At 43.4% G+C, this 9,870-nt stretch overlaps 1 long non-coding RNA gene across 1 annotated transcript; it reads right to left on the bottom strand.

Moving 5' to 3' along the window:
- Positions 1–473: 473 nt before the first annotated feature.
- LOC144329825 (uncharacterized) lies at positions 474–9,644 on the bottom strand. Its single transcript, XR_013395469.1, has 2 exons — positions 6,367–9,644; positions 474–848 (listed from the first exon to the last, which is right to left on the bottom strand). It is a non-coding gene; the product is annotated as an uncharacterized LOC144329825 (long non-coding RNA).
- Positions 9,645–9,870: the final 226 nt, after the last annotated feature.

Raw genomic sequence — 9,870 nt, 5'->3', positions numbered from 1 at the left:
GGCTGCTGATATCAAAATCACCAAACAGCATAAGAAAAAAAGAAAGAATATATTTGTATTTATCTAGGCTAAGCACTCAGAGGTGGCTAAGAGATAAGGATAGTATTAGGCAAAGGGTCACTCATTTAAGGAAACACTATGGGGCTTTCAGGGAGTGCTTGAGGGAGTGTGGTTGAGGTATATGCAGTATTTTATCAAGATGCCAGAGGGATATCAATCAGGACTAGCATGGTCAAGATGTTCCAATAGGGGCCGGGCGCAGTGGCTCACGCCTGTAATCCCAGCACTTTGGGAGGCTGAGGCAGGCGGATCACAAAGTCAGCAGATCGAGACCATCCTGGCTAACATGGTGACTAAAAAAATACAAAAAATTAGCTGGGCGTGGTGGTGGGCACCTGTAGTCCCAGCTACTTGGGAGGCTGAGGCAGGAGAATGGCGTGAACTGGGGAGGCGGAGCTTGCAGTGAGCCGAGATCGCGCCACTGCACTGGGTGACAGAGTGAGACTCCGTCTCGAACAAACAAACAAACAAAACAAAGATGTTCCAATATAAAAGGAAACAGAGCCCTAAGCCAGGGACCACCTGTGAGGACTACAGAACAAGTCCTAATGCAATCAGAAGCAGACAGCACAAGAGTGACACCAAGAACTCTCCTGGAAGGTAGAGACAAGTTTTATAGCAGTGACCTCTTTAGATGGGTCTGAGTATTCTTATCTTTTGGGAGTCAGGTTGGGTTTTCAGAACAGCAATTTTAAATCCGAGATGGATTCAGCCTGGGACGAGGGAGTTTCCTCCACTGGTGTATCCACCTGTTTCACTCGTGTGTGATGAATCTGCGGGGTGACGCCCTGAAGTTTTAAGGCAGAATGTGTGGTCAGTCACTAAGTATGGTCCCATCCGTTTCAGACCTAATTGCCTCTCTGGGCTTTGGACCTTCCAGGTTTTCAGATATGCCCAATCTCCATGGACGTAAGGATGCAGAACCAGATCTGTCAATGACAGAGAAGCCTGTTTTCTGTAAGCTTCAAAAACATAGGCCACCTCCCTGATATGTAATACATATTTTAGTTGTTCCTTTTCCTGTAGACTCAGCGCCTTCCCCGTGGCTGCCTCTGGGATTGGTGGCCCACGCATCAGTTCGAATGCACTCAGTTTCTAAGTGCTTTACAGACAGGGTGATGATAGGCCAAAGCAAGGGAAGAGAGGCAAGTGGGCAAGGTAGAGAGCACGGCCATGTGACAGGAAGGCAGGCATGGCCGTGGTTGAAGCAGTGGGACACAGGCACCAGAAGGCAGAAGCTGCAGCAGCAGAGAGAGAAAAAGAGACGAAAGACAATTTAAGCCATGCACAGAACGAATACCATTGAGCTCAGGCATGCCTGGCACTTTCTTCAGGACCAATCAGGCATCCCCAGTCTCCCAGTCTGGTCCATTTGTTTCCGATGGTCTCCCCGAGGTGCCTCAATTAAACCATGGGTATTTCCTTCCATTCCCAGAATGCGATCCATAAACCTCACAATGGAGATATCTTCCAATGCCCCAAAAGTGAGATACGCCCTTTCTTGATGCCTTTTTCCAATTTGATAAATGCCCGCATTACCAGCTGTCACAGTCCTCTCAGGGTTGTGGCCACTGGCCTGATGAGGAGAGGGCTGACAGGGTGATGGGCTTGGATACAGAGTAGGATGGTCATGGGCTCAAGCTCCACCTGCAGACACGCCCAGCAGACACTCCAAGCCGTGACAATTTGACCTGGGTGTTGGCCCAAGATAAACTGCTACTGCCCACTGCTCCAGCTGCTGGGAGTCACTGGTTAGGAGGTGCCACTCTGTCCCCAGCTGAGGGAGGCCATGGCCATCCTGGACAAGCGTCCAGAAATTGTCACTGTTAACTTGAGTTCTTTCCCTACTTTGTGCCAGTCACAAAGAAAGAACACCCAATTCGAAACAAAGGCAAGCAAGTTTTATTTCTGGCCAGGAAGAGCTCAGGCTCTCACTCTACATGCCCCTTCTCCAGAATAATAGAAGACATGGGTTTTTAAAGGTCTGGGTACAGAGAAGGAGAGAAACATAAGCACGTTTTGGGGTGGGAGTCCACCCACAGGCTCCATTCATAAGTATACGTCTTCACACATCTTTTTTTTTTTTTTTTTTTTAAAGTCAGAGTCTTGCTCTGTCACCCAGACTGGAGTGCAGTGGCACAATCTCGGCTCACTGCAACTTCCGCCTTCTGGGTTCAAGTGATTCTCCTGCCTCAGCCTCCTGAGTAGCTGGGATTACAGGTACCTGCTACCACACCCCGACTAATTTTTGTACTTTTAGTAGAGACGGGGTTTCACTATGTTGGCCAGGGTGATCTCGAACTCCTGACCTCAGGTGATCCGCCTGCCTTGTCCTCCCAAAGTGCTGGGATTACAAGCGTGAGCCACTGTGCCCAGCCCATACAACTTATATATACAATGGAGGGGTTTTTTTTGCAGGAGAGAGAACTTTACCATTATAATAATATGTTAATGCTCTAAAGGCAACTAGGGGTCTTCTGTTCCAGCTTGGGCAGGTTTGGGGTCTTATCTCCCTCTGGTATCTCCCTCTGGTCAGTGGTTATGAAGCTCTGGCACCATCTGAGTTCTTGAAATAGCTGTGCCTATAAATAAGGCACTAAAGAAAAACAGTAAGAAAAAGAACTTTTCCAGCTACTTCATCAGGGTTGCACTGGTAACAACTTGACAAGGAAATGTGGTTATTTCTGCAGTATACAATAATTTATCATAGTAATCATAATTATTACTGATAACATAAACTGAGACATATCAGAATTTTAGGAATCTCATATAATTTTAAAACACATTTCTAACACATTTATATAAATATACCCCAAGGCAAGTTAAACACCATTTCCTACATGACAATGCTTGCTATATAATTTTAACATACTGAATAAACCTAATATATCACTCTTGGACTTCAGGAGGCCGTAATATCTAAAAAGTTAGTTTGAGGTCAGAAAGACTGAAGTTATAACTTGAAATTTTGCTTTTGAAAAGTTTGTCAAATATCAAATGTTTAAAACACTTGATATCACAAAATAAGATTATAGGTCACTATCAAGTAATCATTCATTTAGCCAAAATGACAGAATATTTAAAAACACACTTTTACTCTTTGATACAGTTTCCCAAACAGTGAGCCCTAATAAAGACAGCATGAAGCCGACTCAGTCTCTCTCTCTCCTTTTTTACCTGATGTTTACTCAAAAGCTAAACAAAAATCTTCCATTATTTCTTAATATTACGTGAAAAATTTGTTCAAAAGAAAAAACAATTTTGTTGTTTTTTCTATACATTCTTTGTACAATGTATTATTAATGTTAAAGCTAATTTTAATACAAATTTATAAATGTATCTAATTTTAATCAGTTTGACCATAAGGTAAATTTGCCATAAACCTTTTATAGCATTTTACAGTTTTATATTAAATAGATCAGGGTCTGCTGTGGTGGCTCATGCCTTTCATCCTGATATTGTGGGAAGCCAAGGCAGGAGGATTACTTGAGCCCAGGAGTTTGAGACCAGCTTGAACAAAATTAGTTGGGCCTGGTGGTGTATGCCTGTAATCCCAGCCACCAAGAGGCTGAGGTGGGAGGATCACCTGAGCCTGGCATGTCAAGGCTGCAGTGAGCCATGATTGTGCCACTGCACTCCAGCCTGGGCAGACAGAATGTATCTCAAACTACATAAATAAATAAATAAATAAATAAATAAATAAATAAATAGCGCAGATCAATGCTCCAAGAAAACCCTGTTCTTCCAATATAGGGGCCCAGATGCTGGTTTTGCATTATTGTACTTTCAACATTAATAATTTATAGAAAAACTCTGAATTATCCCTCAAAATTGGCCTTCAAAATCTCATGCACCCACATCTTCCATGACAGTCTGTGGGCCTAGAGAGACTGAATAATAATTAATTTCTGAACCTGTGTCTCACAAAAGCAGTTCATTTTGATGGTTGCTTTCTCCCTGGTCTGAAGGCAAAGCTTTGAGTTGTGTCAATGTTCAAGATTGAGAAGAAGGTGGTGCCTTTTTCAGACCCAGGAATCAAAACCCTGTAATTTAATAGCACAAAGATTATAAAATGATAAAGAAAGTTATCTGGATGTAAAAGCCTTCTTTTATTCTCAGTTTTTGTAAGTGATTAAAAACAACTAATAGCAATGACATAGTCATTATCTTGATAAAATGTCAAACCTGTTTCTTAGGCCAGTGACCAGAAGGCAAAGAAAGACCTTCTGCAGTGTGATTGCCTCTCCTTATGGGAAGCCACTTAGACAACCTGAAAGGCAAACCTGATGAACAATTTAAACATAAAGAAAAAGGCTTTTTCAATTCTCGTGAGTACAGAATCAAGTTATACCGGAGGAAAGCACTGCTTTTCTAGACCCTCAAGATAAACATGTCAGCATCAGGCCACAACAGCCCTTAGAACCTGACAGAAAAAATTAATTACAGGAGTTGATGAAAAAGTTGAAGGAGAGAATGATCATCTCAGTCCTTTTCAAGTGGAGCATAAAAGCTGAAAGCAGCAAGACACAACACAGTTACAGTTCTGAGATATGAATCTGAGAAGTTTAAAAAAGAAGTCGATTGTAGAATCAAAATCAAAACCTCTTGCACAAAACTGTTTCCCATACAAAATTATTATCTTTTCCTTATCACCTTTCCTACCTGGATGACCTGGGCTCAAGTGATCCTCCCATCTCAGTCTCCTGAGTAGCTGGGACTACAGGTGTGTGTCACTACACCCAGCTAATACATATTAATGTCCAAAATTTTTATTTTCACATCTCTCTCCTATACTTACTGGTTCCTTTCTTCCTTGTTTCATAAATAACTTTCCAAGTACATAACTTCAGTCAACCTTTGGATAACTTCTGAATTATACAAAATTATTTTTCTCAATGAGAACACATCTTCAGCACATTTTATATGCAAAATTATATAATAACTAGAATTCTCATTCTTAGTAACCTTAAATTTTAGTGAAAACCTAGGAAGCAAGAAATCTTGAACTGTCTCTCAGATTCACTCTGTTGCTCAGGCTGGGTGCAGTAACAGAGTCATGACTCACTGCAGCCTTGAACTCCTGGGCTCAAGTGATCCTCCCATCTCAGTCTCCCGAGTAGCTGGGACTACAGGTGTGTGCCACCACGGCCAGCTAATTTTTATTTTTATTTTTTGTAGAAACAAGTTTCCTCTGTGTTGCAGGCTGGTCTCAAACTCCTAGGGGTCAAGCAATCCTTCTGCCTTAATCTCCCAAAGAGCTGGGATCACAGGTGTGAGCTACCATTCCTAGTCCATAATCCTTTTGAATGGAAAATAACACAGACATTCAACAAGCATCTAAGATAATTTCAATATTTAAAATTACACAAGGAGATCACCTACAGCATTTATCCTATTTATATTTTGTTCATTTTTAGCAGTTTATTCAGATTACTTATGAGAATATAGATATTAGAGCTAGCCATTATTTCCTTGTTAACCATTTTTATAATGTGTGAATATCAGGTGTTCACCTAAGAAAGAAACTTAAAGTGAAATATATGGATCTTTTCACCAATAACTCAGCAGATTCAGCTGTTTTCATTAAACCAACAACATTAAATTAGTCTTACTTAAAAGTCACACAGGCCAGGCACGGTGGCTCACGCCTGTAATCCCAACACTTTGGGAGGCCGAGGTGGGCGGATCACGAGGTCAGGAGATCGAGACCATCCCAGCTCACACAGTGAAACCCCGTCTCTACTAAAAATACAAAAAAACTAGCCGGGCGAGGTGGCGGGCGCCTGTAGTCCCAGCTACTCGGGAGGCTGAGGCAGGAGAATGGCGTGAACCCGGGAGGCGGAGCTTGCAGTGAGCTGAGATCGCACCACTGCACTCCAGCCTGGGCGACAGAAAAAACAAAAAATCAGACAAAAATTATTTTGTTCTTGCCTTGCCTGGGTTTACAGTCTCACACATTTTTGTGCCATACCCTGACCATTAAAATAGCTAGCACAGACCAATATAAAATCCGGACAAAAATGTGTGCTGACAGTTTCAAAGACATTTGTATTTTTATTTTATCAATAATCTTAAAGCCAGCTTATTGATTAAATATTTACTTAAGTCACATGAATTTGAAAAATACTTGGACTTATTTAATTTATGAGCAGTCTTTTATTTATAAGCCAATTTAGTACCCAGTTAAAACAACACACAACAAAATAAACGTTCGTACACATAAACTCATCATACACACACCCATAAACAAAGGTCCAATAGCTTTTACGTCCGAACTCCAGCTATTAGATAGGAATACAAACTCACCGGTTTACATACATACTCAGGTTGCAGAACGTTCTCCTTAGTTCAGCTAAAGCCAGGTTCTTGTCACATAACCAGAAAAGATTAGCCTCACGGATACAGAGAAGGGTTAGGAGTGGAATTTACTGGGTGAAAAGGAAAAAGAAAAAAACCTCAGCGTAGTGACATGGAGCCCTGCTAACTGGCCCTCCACCTCCCAGACTGAATCCCAGGGCGCCCCAGGGGAAGTGAGAGGCCAGGCTCCTCCCTGCTGCAAACAGCAGGAACTTCTCCAGGCTCCACCGCGTCCTCCTAGTGCTCAGGTGGGCGTCATTCAGAGAGAATCAGTGGGGAAAGGGTGGGCTTCATCTGGGACCAGCAGTCCGGTTTTTCAGCCTTCAGGCTGTTTTCGGCTCGAAGGGAGGGTTTCGCCAGGGACCCTTGGCCACCACCTGTCTCTATTATTCACATGGATAAACTTTGCCCTGATAGGTAATTTAATGAAAGCTGTGAAACAACATTTTGGGTAAAGCAGTGGTAGCTTAATTTTAAAGGCCAAACCTTCCCCGACCCCAGAGAACACGGGAGCTAAACATACCACAGAAGAGCATCACATACTAAGCACGTCTAACTCTGCTTAGAACAGCAGTATAAAATCCAGGATACATGGGACTCTACCCTGCTTTCCTGTTCAACAGCAAAGTGAAGACAGCCCTACAATTCAAAGACTTTCTGAGATCAGACAAGGTCGCGCATGTCCAGAGTTCCCGGAAGGCCTTAGCCATCAGCCCGCAACTACATTCAGATCAACCCCAGTGAGTGCAACTACAGGGGGCTGCATCCTGGGATTGAACCTCAACCTCCCCGCAGCTACATCAACCACCACACGAACAATCAAGAAAACGCAATTCCCTGGAACCCGGGAGGCGGAGCTTGCAGTGAGCCGACCGAGATCGCACCACTGCACTCCAGCCTGGGTGACAGAGCGAGGCTCTGTGTCAAAAAAAAAAAAACAAAAAAAAAAAACGGCCGGGCGCGGTGGCTCACGTCTGTAACCCCAGCACTTTGGGAGGCCGAGGCGGGCGGATCACAAGGTCAGGAGATCTAAACCACCCTGGCTAACACGGTGAAACCCCGTCTCTACTAAAAATACAAAAAATTAGCCGGGCGTGGTAGTGGCGCCTGTAGTCCCAGCTACTCGGGAGGCTGAGGCAGGAGAATGGCGGGAACCCGGGAGGCGGAGCTTGCAGTGAGCTGAGATCCGGCCACTGCACTCTAACCTGGGCGACAGAGCGAGACTCTGTCTCAAAAAAAAAAAAAAAGAAAGAAAGAAAAGAAAAAGAAAAAAACGACAAACAAAAACAAACAACAACAAAAACAAAATACAATCCAACTGCTGCAGCAATGAACAAGCCCCAAAAGTGTCCAAACTGAAACAGTATTTCCTCTCTCCATCAGATGGACTTATTCAACCTGCAAACAGAAATTATTTTGCCATTTCCCAAATTGAGAGAAGCACATCCTGCTCTCCGGTACCCACAAACGATACTTGCCCCGACACACAGTTACTAACAAGCCCCCAGGAGTGTCCAAACTGAAACAATCAGGTGCTTTCTCTCTCTGTCTGTTGGGCTTGTTAAACCTGCAAAATGCCTTTGGAATTTCCCAACTTGAGCCGAGCAGACCCCACTGTCCCGGCCCACAAAAGGCACTCACCTGTCCAGATGCGGATGTCAAATTTCAAAGGCTGTTCTTCCTAGGCAATCAGGAATGTGGTTGAGGCTGGCAGTGGCGGTGCCAAAGACAGAGAGACTGAAACTCACCTCCAGCCATAAAATGGCAGGCAGCTTCCTAGGAGGGCTTCTGAGACTCCCAGCCCTTGGCAGCAGCTGAGCCACGAGCAACAGCAATGCATTCCAGATCAGGGAACCAAAATCTGTTACCAAAATGCTAGGGGTTTGGTCTAGGTTCCACCGCTCGCCACCCAGAAACCCAATCACGGAGACAAGTATTGCCAGGGAAGAAGGCTTTAATCAGATGGTACAGTCAAGGAGAGCTAGAGATGAAATCTCAAATCCATCTCCTTGACCAACTAAAATTGAGTTTATGTAGTGAGGAAGGTGGGAAAACAGGGATTAGAGAGGGGGAAGGAAGCAATCATAATGGATGAGGAGTCTGGCATCTCATTGTCTGGATGCAGTGATCTGGTGTTTCAATTCTTTGCCTGAGGGTTGGTTTCCTGAGGAAGAAACTCAGATGAGACAGAGGTAAGTTTCAAGTTTGAAGACGAGGGAGGGTCACTTTCGATATTTATTCAAAAATCCTATAAATATCAGTTCTGTGGGACAATTGGGCTGGTTACAGAACCAGAACCTATAATAAATGATTTCTTACAATAAATTGGCTCACACAATTATAAAAGCTGAGAAGTCTCATGATTTTCCTTCTGCAAACTGGAAATCCAGGAAAGCTGGTGGTGTAGTTCCATCCAAGTATGAAGGCCTAAAGCTGGGAGAGCCACTGTTATAAATTCCAGTCTGAGTACAGGAGAAGACTGAAGTCCAGGCTCGAAAATGAACTGAGCAAAGTCTCCCCTACCCTGCCTTTTGTTCTATTCAGAACTCCAGCAGACTGGATAAGACCCAGCCACAATGGAGAGTGTGCTCTGCTTTATTTTGTCAACAGACAAAATGTTAATTTCATCTAGAAACAGCCCATAAAATATTTAACCAAATACCTGGGCACTCCATGGCTGAGTCAAGTTGACACATAAAACTTAACCATCCACCTCTTGCCAACTTGCCACTCATACACATCTCCTTAAACCATATTTAATCTCCAAATGAAGGCAATAACAGGTCATACCTCCAACAAATGTGATACAACTACACTGCATACCCTGAAAATGCATTAATCCCTTCTCAGAAGTTGAGATACAATCCTTGAGTGATGTTTATTCTTCTCCATGTCATGTAACTTAAATGCTGTGATGTAAAGTTAACAATACTTAAATACTATGATAATTGGTCAATGCATCTTATGTTGCATGATAAGGGGTTAAGAAATTGAGTGCCATAGCTCGTTCATGTCAATACTGACTCAGTATCCAGCTTGTCCTGTCTCTGACTTGTCGCCCTTGAGCTACATTTTCTGTGGCAGTCTCCACACATTTCCCATTTTTGTTTTCTAGATAGATAAGGCTCCATCCCATAAAGTGTTTGAACACCTTACTTCTGCTTTGAGCCTGGTGACCCTGATAATATATCCCCCTGAGTTTCTGTACCAAGCCTGTCCACTCCCTTCAATTTAATCAGTCAACCCTTGTTGCAGGAAACCCACCTAGGTAATACCCTGGACCCCAATAAAGTCTTCCGCTTACAGGTTCCTCTTTATCTCTCTTGCTTCCCACCCGCTAGTTGAGCATGCGGGTCCAAGACAGCCCCACTTTTCCCATTGGCCCTGTGAGGCATGCTGCTCTCTTTGCTGAACTGTGAGTGATTAACTTATTCTTTTGGCCATTTCACTCTG

The sequence above is a fragment of the Macaca mulatta genome, chromosome 7 (genome assembly GCF_049350105.2).
Source record: "Macaca mulatta isolate MMU2019108-1 chromosome 7, T2T-MMU8v2.0, whole genome shotgun sequence".
Classification (NCBI taxonomy): Eukaryota; Metazoa; Chordata; class Mammalia; order Primates; family Cercopithecidae; genus Macaca; species Macaca mulatta.
Note: the sequence above shows the minus strand (reverse complement) of the source record. Positions and strands in the feature narration are given on the sequence as shown.